The sequence below is a fragment of the Maniola hyperantus genome, chromosome 12 (genome assembly GCF_902806685.2).
Source record: "Maniola hyperantus chromosome 12, iAphHyp1.2, whole genome shotgun sequence".
Classification (NCBI taxonomy): Eukaryota; Metazoa; Arthropoda; class Insecta; order Lepidoptera; family Nymphalidae; genus Maniola; species Maniola hyperantus.
The window spans coordinates 4912514-4929043 of NC_048547.1; the positions used below are offsets into that span (position 1 = coordinate 4912514).

General features: G+C 37.6%; 2 protein-coding genes across 3 annotated transcripts in view; one reads left to right on the plus strand and one right to left on the minus strand.

Moving 5' to 3' along the window:
• The window catches only part of Fas1 (fasciclin 1), a 111579-nt gene that overhangs the window by 48527 nt on the left and 46522 nt on the right, over positions 1 to 16530 (minus strand). The window lies entirely within an intron of this gene.
• The window catches only part of LOC138403095 (uncharacterized), an 85495-nt gene that overhangs the window by 20725 nt on the left and 48240 nt on the right, over positions 1 to 16530 (plus strand). The gene's annotated exons all lie outside the window — the stretch shown is intronic.

Consider the following 16530-nt stretch of genomic DNA (forward strand, 5'->3'; position numbering starts at 1 on the left):
GAATCTCGCGGAATTTGGATAAAAAGTAGCCTATGTATTAATCCAGGGTATAATCTATCTCCAATCCAAATTTCATCTAAATCCAGTCAGCCGTTTTTGCGTGATTGAGTAACAAACATCCAAACATCCACACTTTCACATTTATAATATTAGTAGAATTAGGATTAGGATGAGCAGCCAGTATTGTTGGCACCATTCCATGCGGACATGATTTGTACAGTAAGTAGTTAGATAAGACTAAGTTTTATTGTAGTAATGAAAAAGCTACCGTTATAATTTATGCCAAAGTAAATAAAGTTTAGTTGATCGCAAATAACAAGCCATGCCTCGGTTCTGCCAGTGTGCGTTGCGCCTAAGCCTTTTTTATCCATTTACAAAACAAAACTCGTTTTCGAGTGTGTAAGCTACATAATTTTGTTAATGCAGAAAAGCAATTCAAACGCTTTTACTCGTAAAAAATTAAAATTTATTTCTGACAAACAGCGCTTTCATATTAAACCAAAGTAAAGCTAACCTGAAATTATGAGTGTGCACGACTTTAAAATGCGGAAACATAATAGTGGCTCTTATTACGCTAGGTGTAAGGACTATATAGCGTCATATAAAGTAGGTACTAGCTGATGCCCGCGGCTTCGTCCGCATTTAGTTTCTATAGAGAAAACTTATAGTTTAGTTAAACCATAAAGCTCATATTATTACGCTCAGGAAAAAAATATCTAGGAGTTTAACTATTTTCCTCAGTTTCTCCTTTTATAATATGGTCCAAAATTATATATTTGAAAGTTTTACGCTTACCAAAAATGTATTTTTTTATTTTTATTTTTATTGACACTTTATTGCACACAACACAAAGTAAACATTGAAAAAACACAATACAGGATCTTATTCTAATAGATGTAGCATGCAAAGGCGGCCTTATCGCTAAAGCGATAAGGCCGATGTATCTACTTTTGTCAATATTATCTTAATATACTTATCTACATGAAAAACGAAAATGTCACCAAAGACAGTTTTTCGGTTCCGCATATTCTCAAATAATAAGTAGGTATATAAAACGCTGCATTATAATTATTATGAAAAACGAAAATGTCGTCAAAGGAAGTTTTTCGGACCCGCATATTCCCAAATATAAAACGCTGCCTAAAGTTCAGTATTTATCGTAAATATTTTTAATTACACCAAGGAAATCTAAAATAGGTTCCTTGACAATGCAATTATGTAGAAATCAGGTTCATTGCACCAACAAAGCCAAGTGTATCCGATGAGCTGTTGCCAGTCGGTGACTTTGTAGAATACTAATGGAAGTGGAGGCTCACCACGGCGCCGAAGATTATCACAATAATAATGGACCTACCGATAACATTCACGCGTGTCCCTTTATAGGGTTCCGTACACGTAGAGTGCCAACGTGACCCTATTACTTACTAAGCCTCGCTGTCCGTCTGTCTATCTTATAGCCGGCTATATCTCGTAAACCTTAATAGGTAGAAAGGTTAAATTTTCATGGATGTGAGGTGTGACAAGAATGGATAAGATAAGGAACTAAGGGGAATTTGAAAGTAGCACCAGTTGCAGTGGTAGATATGTGGTAATATGCATGTGGAAGGAAAAAAGAAGAGAGGCAGACCAAAGAAAATATGGATGGATTGCGTGAAAGAGGATATGTATTGTGTGTAAAGGGGTGGATATATGTTGCCGTATGACAGAAGTAAGTGGAAGGAAAAGTCAAGTTGTGCCGACCCCACATAGCGCGGGATAAAGGACAAGAAGTAGCAGATGTATTTCTATTGCTGCTATAACAAGAAATAATAAAAATATCAAAATGGCCGCCATGAAATTTATACAAATTGAAAAGTGTACGATGGTACGGAAGCGTTCCTGTGCGAGTCCGACTCGCACTTGACCGATTTTTTGCCGCACACAAAGTAAGTACACAATTTTTAAGCCGCAATCAGGGTGGCCATATTACAGGAAAAGTTTTTAAAATCGTTAAAAATCGTCAACACACTAAAACCCTACTGTCAAGTCTAGAGTCTAAGTTCAAATGTCCATATTTACTGTAATCTATGCGATAGCTTGTTTCTCTCTCTCTACATACACGTGGCGTTGCTTAATCTCAAAAACATATATGCAAATTCGTAACAGATCTGAACACTTTTCATTCGAACACAGCTATAGCCTCAGCTTGTCCCTCTGGATTAATTTCTAGGTTTTTTTATGATGCATTGGAGGTTGGAGCGTGCTTGCCTAGAAGATGCGTATTCACTCTTGCTTTGAATGTATTTAGGGTATACGTGGCAGGAAACACGGACGCCGCCAGGAGGGCAATCCACACCTAGGGGTTCGTATCAGAAACGTTGAGCAAAAACGTTTCGTGCGAGTAGATTGGATGTGGACCACATAAGGATGCCATCTTTCACGGTTTCTCGCTGTTCTGTGGTAGTATGGTGAAGGAGGAACAAGGTTGTGAAGTTCCTAGGTTCCTAGATTTTGCAAGTGAATGTCACAAGTTCTCTGTGATTAGAACACGAGTATTTACATGAAGTGCTGGGATTTTCTGCTTAATAATATGGATCCAAATAGCAGCTTTTTGCCTATGACCAATATGATGTAGGCAAAAAGGTACTACTCATATAATATGATTAAATTAATCAAATAGGTATGTAAATATGGTAAATACTCAATTAATTTTGCTCCCTTAAGTCCAGAAACCATGGAACGTTTGGTATCCCTAACCGTTACGCGCGAGGGGGATGAAATACAGTCTAAAATACTTCTGAACGCCTTCAGTAATGATCCACTTTACACCAAGATTTAGGCACAAGCAAAAACGTATTAAAAAGTAAAGCTGGAGGAAATTACTTACGAGAATAATTAAATTTTTACCTATCCTCATTGATTCAAATCAAGTACCTAAATGCATTTTTTTCCATTCTGCCTTCAATGAATTGATTTTTATGGAGCTTTGCATATTATGTTTCCATGACACTATAACAATGAGTGAAAAATCGATTCCTCAATCTTGATGCTACAAAGTTACTGTACTGCCCATCTATAACCGTGAGGAGTCAGGACCTCGACCTGATAGTGAATTAATATTATACAAATTATACAAATTATAGAATTTGTCATTGAACATCTGGACAAACTCAAGGTCAATATCCGCATAAAGCATCATCCAGACCAAAGTGACTACGAAGCGGAAACAGGAATGGCGGTGCCTCTCACGATATTTAATGGCGTCATGCACACCTAGCGACCACTACACCTGCACAGATTAGTGTCGTGGGCGCTCCCACATCGTGTCCCGCATCCCGCGTTCTTGACGCGCAGGTGTGGCCGTAGCTTAAAGCGTGAGGATGGAGTAATAATTATGTTTGTTTATACGCAAGCATGAAAAGAGCTTGTAAAATTAATTTTCAATTCCTGACGCAAAACAGACGCTGGAAATTTGAGTCTTCAATAATTTATATTTACTTGTTCATGTTAAAATATAGCTTTCATCATGTAGGGTTTCATGAGCACGCGATAATTAAAATTCATCAATGATATTGAGCGGTGATAGGGTAGTGGTTAAGATGTCGGCCTCCTGTACGGGGTTCGGGGGTTCTAACCCGAGCACGCACCTCTGTCTCCTCGGAGTTATATATTGCGTATTAAGCAATTAAATGTCACGAAAATATCGTGAGGAAATCTGCATGACCGAGTCTCCATAATGTTCCAAAGGTGTGTGAAATCTGTCAAATCGCACTTGGCCAGTGTGGTGGACTATGGCCAAACCCTTCTCATTGTACAGGAGACCCGCAGAAGTATCTGCCGTAACAACTTTCAACGTTTTTCTCTCGGGTCAAAAAAATCTCTTTGACGGAAAAGACAAAGAGCTAATTTAGATGGTTTCTTCTTTGAGCGACATTTCATATTAATCACTGAATCTTGATTGATATTATGGCACTGACTTCTATGGTAGTGAGCCGGCAATGGGTTGATGATGATAATGATATGATATTACCAACAAAAAGAAAAATCAAAATGATACCCCGAAGCTTTTAACTTTGCTAGTGAAAATTCAGTGATGCACTGCATTCTGTACGCTTAGTATAAGATTTTACGTCTCACCAAACGTTTCTAGAATTCGAGAGTTGAAACACAATAACGTCAAAGTAAAATGGACCTAAAGAGCCTTGCATTGAAGTCAAACATTCAATGCCACTGATTTTAATTTCGCTACGTTTCCGCTTGGAGCGCTGGCTGTAGATGTGTTGACAAACATGAGCTTTAAAACAAGGCACTTAAGATCTAGTTTACTATAACGCGGAAGTGTTTCTGCACTCGAAAACTATCAACGTTGGTGAGACATAAAATTTCGTACTAAGCGTACTGAACCCACGATTATCTCGGTGAACTGAGCCGCGCGTCGCTTCCATTATCATTATTTAACTGCAAATTGGGGTACACACACACATTCACTTGCAGAGATCGAATGCCTGTAATTAAATTATTTCAAGCGTAAAACAAATAACCAGGTATATTTTTTATAAAAGCTTAAAAATTACCAAATGCAAGTTTTTGGTATTACACTGGCCGTCACACTGCATAATAATCTCTACATAGTCTCTACATAGTATAAAATAAAGTCGCTTCCCTCTGTCTGTATGTATATATGAACGCGTAAATCTTTTAAACTACGCAACGGATCTTAATGTGGTTTTCACCTATAGATAGAGTGATTCAAGAGGAAGGTTTATTTATTAGGTATAGTTTTATATTGGTTTGTGTTTATTTTTGTTGAAATATGACGATATTTGAACAAAATGTCGGAAGAAATCAAGCTTCCATCGAAAATCAACAAAATATATTATAAGAACAAAGTAGGATAAACTCAATAACTACTCACTAATTTTCAAAATTCTTTCACCTATAGAAAGCTACATTATTAGCAAGTAGCATGAGCTACATTTTATTCTCAAAAAAATTAGAGATCCCTATTAGATTAGGAAATTGAAATAATGTGAATTAGGTCGGAAAAAAATCTCTCATTTGAGAGTTTCCGAGGCGTGCGCTGCCTAAATGATCAAAGTTACACGAAAAGTATCTATCTACATTGCACCCATGCGAAGCCGGAGCGGGTTGCTAGTATAAAATAAAGTCGCCTCCCGCTGCGCTGTCTGTATGTATGTAAGTATGAACGCGTAGATCTTTTAAACTACGCAACGGATTTTAATGCGGCTTTCACCAATAGATAGAGTGATTCAAGAGGAAGGTTTATAGATATAGTTAAATTCTCAAAAAATTAGAGATCCCTAGGGAAATTGAAATAATGTGAATTAGGTCGGAAAAAATCCTCTCATTTGAGAATTTCCGAGGTGTGTGCTGCCCAAATGGTCAAAGTTACACGAAAACAATGTATGGTGAAATTATTTCTCTTAAAAGTTCTACAAAAAAGTACGCGATAGCATACATATGTATCTTTTAAGGTTGGCTCACAATAATCGATTTTATGGTTTTCAAATGTGATCAAAGCCTTACTTTCGAGGGTGTTTTACTGACATACTATTGATTCTTATCAAAAAAAAAAATAGTTGATCATCTGTAATATTCCATTTAGAGCAAAATTGCCCTCATTTAATTGAGAATAATATCTTACGAGATATCACAAAATTAAAATAATATGAAATATCGTAAAATTAAAACTAACGCAATTTGCACCGCACGCATATTGTGCGACGTTGGTACAGTCACAGAATATTATAATAGTAAGTCAGATTCCACTAAGTAACAGTTGTCAAAATTCCGCGAAAACCGGGCAAAATACGTATCCGGGCAGCCGCGCCGGCGCGGCGGGCGCGGTGTTCGCCCAAATATTTTATTCTAACATTTCAATGCGACAAAATGGAGAGCTACCTATTTCGCGCGCATATTTTGCTCGACATATTTTGTTCTACTCATAACATTAAAATAATATACAGAGGAATAATACATTATGAATTGCACACAATATAGGTAATGAAAACTATATTGGTATAGTACGCGACAGGTCGAGATAGCAATCGGGGTATGAGAAACGGGGACGCCCCGCACACCCGCACGTCACCCGCACCGGTTTAGCACGGGGGCTGCACGAGTGTGCGAGGCGTTTCCTCTCCGATTGCCATCTCGACCTGTCGCGGACTATAGGTAGATACACAACCTTTTATCATAAATAAATAATTATAGGTATTCAAATAAAATGGTTCGGTAACAAAATACTTAAGCATGAAACGATTGCAAATACGGTTAGCCAACAGTTTACATAGAATGGCACTGACGAGGCGTTATTTTCACAAATCAGAAATAATATTTTGATTTGCACACCTGCAGCTATATCGACAATCGGCTAAAGGCTTCCAAGTGTTTTTAGAGTTCCGTACCCGAAGGATGCCAATGGAACCCTATTACTAAGACTTCGCTGTCCGTCCGTCTGTCTGTAAGCAGGTTGTATCTCATGAACCGTTAAAAGAGTTAAAAGTCTTTTTAGATTCGTCTTTTTGAAACGTTTTTCAATCCATGAGAACCATAATCTAATGATGAAAAGTAACTATAATAGGTTTACTTGATTATAAAATGATGACATATGGATCCGAGACATGGTCGCTATGGGCCTCATAAGAAAGCTCAGAGTCACTCAGCGGGCGATGGAGAGAGCTATGCTTGGAGTTTCTCTACGTGATCAATTAATCAGAAATGAGGAGATCCGTAGGAGAACTAGAGTAACCAATATAACTCAACGGGTTGCGAAGCTGAAGTGGCAATGGGCAGGACACATAGTTCGTACAACCGATAGACGTTGGGGTCCCAAGGTGCTGGAATGGCGACCTCGCTCCGGAAGACTCATCGTTGGAAGACCCCCCCCCCCCCCACTAGGTGGACGGACGACATCATACGAGTCGCAGGGAGCCACTGGATTCAGGCGGCGCAAGGCCGTGGCGTGTGGAAGTCCCTACAAGAGACGTCTATCGGTTGATGATGATGATGAATTATAAAATACAGGGTATGAGTGGAGCGTACCTACTGATGACTATACTGATAAGTATACCACAAAAAGCGAAAAAAATTAAAAACCTGGATTTTCTAAAAGTTCGCAATGTGTTGCAAATAAAACATCCTAAGGCATAAACAAACTGTTTCTTTACCTAAATGTTTTCTTTAGAATCTTAGAACTTTAAGTTGTAAATAAATATTATTAAATTGAAGCGAAAATCCATGCACAAATACAATTAACTGAAACGAGCCCAAAGCTTCATTGAATCTCTCCACCGCGCCCTCATTCCTCAAATATTTACTCTCATCAATTATTATGACTACGATTAGCAATTTAATTTAGGTGAAACGAAAAATTTGTTGATAGGTATTATTATCAAAAAAATTATTAACAATGTAGGTCAAAACCAATAAACATTCAGTTTTGCCCATTTATTCACAACATAAGTAAAGTGAAGTAACTGTCCAAACTCTATACCTGCTAAGGGGGGTGCCAGGTAACCACCCAGTGTGCCTGGATGCTGCTGGTCCCTTTTGGATGTATCCGATGGGAAGAGCAGTATTCGGTACGGAGCACCCCGGTAACATGGCTAATAGTCTCTCTTTGGGAATATTGTTGGCAATGGTTAAAGACGTGGGGGGGGGGGGGGGGGTAAGACTGAAGTCTCTACGTTTTGTTAGAAGTTCTACCTACTGGTGTGAGCTGTGACGCTACGACAAAAGTCGAGATAAATATAAAACAAATCCCACTCAAAACAGTCTGATAAAAATCATAGTAGGTAGTTCAATGTATATTCAGGATAGCACTAGATTTAGATCTGTCAATCTAGCACCATTAAATTGTGTTTTGCCCTTAGGATCTGTTGCCGTTAGGTACAATGCCACATTGTATAACATTGGTACCAAATGGTAGGTATACAATTACTTCCAGAGCCTAGGCGTTTCTTCAATGAATGACGAATTTTCTCCTTGCGTGAATAATTCAGCCTGAAAAGACGTTATGAATAACTAATGCAAGTTAAACAAGCTGAGTTTGTAAACTAGGAGCAAGTTGAAAGAGTTGTTAGAATAATAAGAGTAGGTACCTAGGAGTTTAAAAGTACCTACCTACTAAAACTTTCGTCTATTGGGATGCTGGATCTTCTTTTTATATTCTGAAAGATATCAAAAAAAGTTGTAAACCTCATTAGTAGTTAGTAGGGTACTTGACAAGTTGTATGACTAGTTCTATGACTATTAAGATACCCGCCCGCGTAGCACCGAATTTGTAGTTTTATCGCAGCTTGATCTTGGCAAAGTTTACCTATACTTGAAGGAAATTCCGAAATAAACTTTTACTTTTAAATAAGTATACCAAAAATAAAAGCTGTGATAACCTGGTGGTTAGGACTTCCGCCTCCTAAATGGTGGTCGGGGGTAAGATCCCGGGCAACGCACTTCTAACTTTCCGAAGCGGAACCGGCAGTTATTTGCTGAGACGGCAATTTTTATGTACCTATACCTATCAAAAATTTATTAAATAACATTAATTGACTTAAAAATGTACTACTATAAAGGGTACCTAAATAACATCAGAAGGGAAAGTTTATAATAATGATAAGTAATATTGTACATTTTGAACACGAAATATTTCATGTCGATATTATCCTGCGATAAATGGAGAAGCGATTCATGAAAATTATCCTTTATTTGTAACTTTATAGTAGGCTTGTAAAATTCAATGAAACTCAAATTTAAATAATGATATTTTTTATATTTGTAATAATCAGTTATTTTTTATAACATTACAAAGACTTATACGACTTTGTACTTCGTATATTATGTAGCTACTAATGATGAGAAAGCTCAGAGGCACTCGGCCGCAATAGAGAGCTCGGCTTAACGCAATCAAATTTGAAATAAGGGTTGAAAAGGTCTATAGAAATAGCTAAAATGGCTCAACGAGTTGGGAAGCTGAAGTGGTAATGGGTGAAACGGCACATACTTCAAAGAACCAATAAACGTCCTAAGGTGTTGGAATGGCGACTCTGCACTCAAAAACGCAACGGCCGATATAACGACTTTAAGCGATGTACCTACTGGTAGACAGAAGCAACATAAAACCGAGTTCTATGGCAGGCCTTGCAGGAAAACTACTCGTAGTTATGTCCAGCTGTGGACGTCTGTCAGTTGAAACGACAGCGTCGAAATAATTTGTAGACATTTTGGAAAAGTTCTTTGTGTGGGATAAATCAAAGTGATAAATCCGAAGTTATGAACTAAGTTTTAACAAGTAACTAAGATTTCTTAAAGTTTCATCTCATTATCGTGACCTTTCTTTTGACTGATGACAGTTCAACTTTGTCTGAAATCAGAATTTTTTTCTTGTTGAATTTTTTCGACATCGTAAAAATTAATAAAGAAAAGATTCTGGAGGAAACAGAATCTTTGGAGGAATATTTATTTTTGCCTAGTTAGTATATTTGCGACGTCGCATATTCGTGGGCCATAGCCTGAAGGCTTCCATCTCGGGCAGTTTGGAGCTATGTGCATTTTAAACAATTACATATCACGTGAAACCATCATGCTGGAGAGTGCTCCATAATGTTGTCGAATATGTCTTAAAGGTTTGTAAAGACTGCCAATCCGCACTTGGCCAACGTGGTGGACTTTGGCCTAAATCCTTTTGAAGAGAGAAGACACGTGCTCAATAATGGGAAAACTTACAGGATCACTTTGTTGTCTGTCTGTGTGACCGTCTGTCAAGAAAACATATAGGGTACTAAAAAGTTAAAAAGTTCTAAAAAGGAAAGTTTTATTGTATCCCTTGTATACGCTTCCAGGCTCCAACACACAACACACTTGCTGAAGGTTGTGGGATCCGTCCTTGTAACTATAAACAACTACGTTCACACTAGTTTCATCACAAAATATTTTCACAAATTAGGCGCGCGCTAACTATGATATAAATGTTAATAAAATGTTACTCCCTCATGTAATATTAGCCCGGAGCTGAAAGTGAGGTATATCACACAGAGCACTCAAATATGCAAACGCAATCACGTCGTCCTACGTATAGGGTTGCGCCTGCAAGCAAGTAATCTCTCGCGATCGCTACTATGTTACTTGGTACTTGGTAGAGAACTAATATTACCTTGCCTGCCTTACAGAGAGTAGATTTTGTCTACCCGGACCCATATTTCATCGTCTATGGACCAAATCTGCCATACCTACTGTTCGTATCTACATAATATAAAGAAAAATATAAACCTTCCTCATGTAAGTGATGAAGTACGATGAAACCCGCGTTGGATTCTACTTAGAAGTTTTGAAGTTATCAGCTAATGCAAGGACAAACACAGATTGGGACTATGTTTGAGATAATAGAAAAATGAAACTAACAAAAATCGTATACGCGACAACCCTATTCTCTTTGCACAGTAAATTATCACGATGGCCCACATTTAAGGCGTACTACAAACAATAGCGATCATTCTCTTTGAATTGAAAGAATTACTAATAACGCTAAACTAAATTAGCCAGGCCAGCTTGTGCCAGATCTTTTTTCCACGCACATGCTAACTGTGGAACCAACTCTGTTTGGTTACACCACCAACCCACTAGATTTTAACATGGGGTTATTCAAGGGGCGCATCAACAAATTCTGAAAAGGCTGGCAACGCATTGATAATTCCTTTGGTGCTGCAAATGTTCATGGGCGGCTGTAAGCATTTAATATCAAGAGACCCACCTGCTCGTTCGCTTGCTATTTTTATATTTTAAACAACTGAAGTTTATTATATCTAGCCATCTAGCCAAAAAATATGAAACAGATGATAATGAAATAAATATTTATATGTCCTGCTTACTTAGAAACGGATATTTACTTAATTTTCATTCCCGCTGAGCATCATCCGCGTGAGATTCAGTAGGCCTACCGCCACTAAGAATAGAAGGTGAGTATTATTTATTTTTTACGAATATTTTGGTAAGTATGTCCTCTCAAATTAACTTGTGCGAAGATATAGTATCAGTGTGCATAAAGTACCAGCCAGTGTTTTGAATTAAGACTGCACAGTGCACACTGGTACGCTGCGTTTAGAAAAGAGCAACTTAAACGTCCAGAGGGGTCAAGAGCTGTCTGGATTCGTACACTGCGGAGTGTAGCTCTGGATCGAAACTAAACGTAATTGTATTCCGCTGCCTACGAGCAACAATCATTAATCAGCTGGTCGTTCTTCTAATTCACTTGTGATTTATTACTCTTTTAACTTTTGTGCGCTGTGATATTCTTTAGACATAAAATATAATGGTTCTTTAAAGTATAATTGGGAAGATAGACAACTTTTTGGTATCTTTCGCATGTTTTTTTTAAGAATATAGATTTTTTATTACAAAATGTTTTTAATGTAGGAAGGGCAGTGGTAGGTTTACTGGACGATTGTAAGAAGTATATTTGAATAAAAAACTTTTGATTCAGTCATTACGGCGTGAAGGAGTAACAAACGTCCAGACAGTCACATTTATAATATTAACTAGCTTATGTTCGCGACTTCGTCCGCGTGAACTACACAAATTTCAAACCCCTATTTCACCCCCTTAGGGGTTGAATTTTCAAAAATCCTTTTTTAGCGGATGCCTACGCCATAAGCTATCTGCATGCCAAATTTCAGGCCGATCCGTCCAGTAGTTTGCGCTGTGCGTTGATAGATCAATCAGTCAGTTAGTCAGTCAGTCACCTTTTTCTTTTATATATTTAGATGAAATTCGATAGGATGGCCAGTGCTAGGATCACTTGGCGATTGAAAGCACTTACCTATACAAGTTTATTTAAATTAAAAAAAAAATCTGTTCTATTCGAAATTATTTTTAGTGCGGTTATTGCTTGTTTTTATTTATCAATCCGCACATGGATACTCTCGAAAATAATCTAAGGCTTACTATCAAAAGCTCCGTTAGAATAAAAACGGAAAATTCATTTAGGTACGCAATCCAATCTACTAAATTGAGTTTTTCGGGTAGTTTATGTGGCCAACGCTCCAAACGCGCTGCCAAATGCTTACCAATCGACACAAAATATAAACGCCTGTACAATAAACTTGACGACATGCAACCAGTACGAAATACAAAAAAGTGAATGATATGCGAAAGTAGTTTATCTGTTTATCAACACAGCCAAAACCCTTCCGGGGCCCACCTCGTCGGGGTCGTATATTTAACGTAGGCTTATCCTAATTGGAAATGTTGCAAAAGCTTGACAATTGTCCATCCAAAATAAGGATGCACCGCGAAAGTAGTGCGTCTTTCTACCTCCACTACTAAAATCCACTGGGATCCGCCGCCCGTCGGCGTTGGAAGATAATATACGACTACGTTCGTTATTCACTATTCTCCCTTGCCAAAAACAAGTGCAAAATATCTAAACACAATTTTATACCTAAAAAATCATGTACGTTTTCAGTGTGCTAAAAATCGTAGAAATACAGTTCGTATAAAAACAGAAAATTCATCTATACTTACTAATATTTTAAATGCGAAAGTGTGTTTGTTTGTTTGTTTGTCCTTCCTTCATACCCTAACTAAGCAACTAATTGAATTAATTTTTGGCATAGAGATAGTTGAAAGGACGGACAGTAGCATACGCTACTTTTATCCCGGAAAATTAAAGAGTTCCCACGGGATTTTCTATCATCAGCTAGTCACTACCCCTATTATAAATGTGAAAGTGTGTTTGTCTATTGGTTTCTTGGTTTGTCCTTCAATCACGTTGCAACGGAGCAACGGATCGACGTGACTTTTTGCATGGGTATAGTTTAAGACTTGGAGAGTGACATAGGCTAATTTTTATCCCGGAAAATCAAAGAATTCCCACGAGATTTTTAAAAACCTAAATCCACGCGTACGAAGTCGCGGGCATCAACTAGTTTACTATAAAGAACCAATGTACTAAATTGAGTATTTCGGCCTTTCCGTGCGGGAAAAGCTCCAAACACTGCCAAAATGCCTACGAAGCGACGCAGCAAAATATGGCGACAAGCAACTAGTACTTAAAATGCCCATTACAAGTGAACGATGCCCGAAAGTAACGCGTTATCTAACCCAGCTGCCAAAACTCCAAACTCCAAACTGGGGTAAGCCACGTCGGCGCCGAGAAATAAAGATATAACTACATTACGGATGAAACTACATATTTACATGCACTATATTCCTTTAAAATATACGCTTTCAGTGTGCTAAAAAATGAAAATCATAACAATAAAGTGTGTATAAAAATAGAAAATTCATTTACTATAAAGACCCAATGTACTAAATTGAGTATTTCGGCCTTTCCATGCGGGAAACGCTCCAAGCGCTGCTAAAATGCCTATACGATGCGACGTAGCATGCCGACAAGCAACTGGTACTTAAACTGCCCATTACAAGTGAAGGATGCCGCGATGCCCGAAAGTAACGCGTTATCTAACCCAGCTGCCAAAACTCCAAACTCCAACTGGGGTCCGCCACGTCGCGTCGGCGCCGAGAAATAAATTGTTTTATCTTGTTCCCCTCTATTTTCGCTTGCGAAATTAAATACTCGAAAGTCTAGATTCACTAATAATGGGTTCTATTAATATGCTTTTATTTATTATAGCATACATTCATACTAACTAATGACCGCAACTGCATCCGCGTGGATGACGTTATTTCGCGTTATTTCGGCTGACGTCAAAATGACGTCATTTCGATGTTAATGAGACATAGTTCCAGCGCACTAGCAATTTGCGGGACTTATATCTAATTAATTTTGTGTTCAAATCGGCCTTATTTTGGTAAAGGAAACAAATTGCGCTGTTGAGCCAAAATTCCCAGAAGTGACTAACGAAAACATGTTTTTGGTAAGATGAGATTGGACGATTATAATATGAAAAGGAATAATAATAAAATTAATTAGTACGACCCACATCGTTTCTACAAAAAATCATACACTGATTAAAATGAAACCTATTTTCTCATAAGATAGCTTTATCTGCTAACAAGGTGGATATTTGTCTACCTTTGTTTTGTTATATAAAGTAACAATATTTCAGGCTATAAATACACCTCGTTGTATATATGTACATTGTACATATGTATCTAACTCTAGAGCTCAGTGTCTCTACATACAAAAGCGAGCTTTTATGTTACAAAGTTATTTCATTACTAAGACATGATACATTACTCAGCTTTTACTAACTTATTAAATGCCAAAAAAGGGAATTTATAGGCTCAATCAGTTCTAAGCATCCTTATTCATGAAGTAGGATAAATACAAAATAATATATTAATCCTTTGTTTAATCAATAATGGTGGTACCTACTACCTATTATCTAATGAAGTATACAACTAGGCACCTATTATAATATTTTGCACATAAATTAAACAAAATCTAACAATAAATACTTATTTAAATTACTGTTTTAATTATACCTCTTCGGTTAAGTTCGTCTCATACCTTTACCTTTGTCAAGCTTGTCTCTTCAAAACAAAGACTTGGAGTATAATAACACGTGCCATACTAGTTATATCTTGGAAGGTTAATTGTGAAGCGCAAATAAGCTTGGAACGTGCGGCTGGGAAAAGCCACAAACAGTATGTTCGCTAAGTGAACAATACTTGTGTCTAATAAGGCCCGCGTAGCAATTGCTAACAACCAGTCTCTTTACATGTACATCTACCCGGTTATTGTCCTAGCTTGTTCCTTTGTAGGTACGCTTTTACTGAGACTTCTCTGTAACTAAAAACTTTTAGAGATCCGTAGTAAAACAAGGAAACGTGCATACTGCATAGGTAAACATCGACCATTCTTCAGTGATGGTATTTATAAGAGAGCATTTTATATTCTATACTCTATCTTGCTTTATTTCGGTATAAATAAAGAATAGGTATGATGTAAGTAGTCACGGATGCTGCGAATTTCTGAAAATTCTTTCTTAGTGGGGGTCCACATATTAGAGAGAACGTACAGGTAAAATATACCCTGTAGTAAGAAATTACGATCGTACGATACGACACAGACGTTAAGATAAAAATCACAAAACGTAGAAGCATCACCAACATCGTCTTCGCCATCATGAAGAGTGGTACATAATTATAGAAGTAAAACCAAGTTGATCTGAGCTTCACAGCTGGTGTGAATGTGGAATTTCGGAAAATCATTTCTTTGTACCTAGGTCCTAGGTACAAAGAAATGATGATTTTGCAAGCTATTGCCAAATTTCGTCTAAATCAGTTAAACGAATGGGCCTTGAAGACAGACACACAGACATACTTTCGCATTTATGATATTAGTATAGATAGTATTTCATGTAGGTATACATTTCATATACATCTCGGGAAGGCTTTCATCTTCAAAGAGATCGTTACCTTTATAACGGTAAGAGAAGCCACAAATGTTGCATCGCATGCCAAATGAACAATACCTCCTTCTAATACACCGACATCTATTGTACCTTACCGTAGATACAATAGATGTCGGTGTTCTAATAAGACTCGCTATAACCGAGATTATTACTACTCATTACATATATTTATTAGCTCCATGGAAACTTTATTCCTTGTACCGAGTGCGTTATGTTATGTACTTAACTCGTACACGTAATATTATGTGATAAATACCTATCAACGTCCTTATTGGACCGACCTACCTGCCCAAGAACTTTTCGCTATGACCAATGACCATGTCACGCAACTGCCGCCATTCATCCCACTTTAGTTCTTGATGGGCGGCTCTATATTAGTTTCTGAGGGCTCTATAGTGGGTCCTTAGCTAAACGAAGAGAAAACTAATCGTAGAAATCTTTTGAAGAAATGGTAAGTAAGCGATGCGCAGCGGTGCCGTTTTAAGGTCCTCTAAACTCGCCGAGCCGAGTCGAATTGAATCGCAGAAAGTCGCCTCCTATGTTATATTTACTAAGGAAAAATGCGACTCGCATCGATTCGACGCGTTTCTGCTGTCGACGCCAGGATTTAGACACTGGCTAAAGTTTGGAATACTCTTCCGCGATATGTGTTTCCTACCAATTACAACCCGGGTATCTTTAAAACAAGAGTGAATAGGCATCTTCTAGGTCCCATCTTAGGCCACATCATCACTTTCCATCAGGTGTGATTGTGGACAAGCCTATACCTCTAATGAATAAAAAACACTATAACGTTGATGATAATAATTAATGAAATTTGGAAGTTACTTACACACTTACATTTTATTATTACCTAAAAACAGCCTTGTGAAGCTTGTCTTGATAAAATAATGATTACAGGACAAGATCGTACAAAAATAAATAAAACAAGGGCGAAAATTCAACTTCAGTTTTCTTTTCAGCGTCGTTTAAATATGTAGAAACTTCGGCGGAGTTGTAAAACATTCGGCACACTGAAAGTTGCTCGTCACGTAAACAATTTCAGACATCTGCGTACATACATTATAGGTACCCTCTTTGTAGGTATTGCGAATATTTTTACCTATTTTATTTTTTAAACGATCCCTTCTTCTACCTATGCATATATTAATACAAG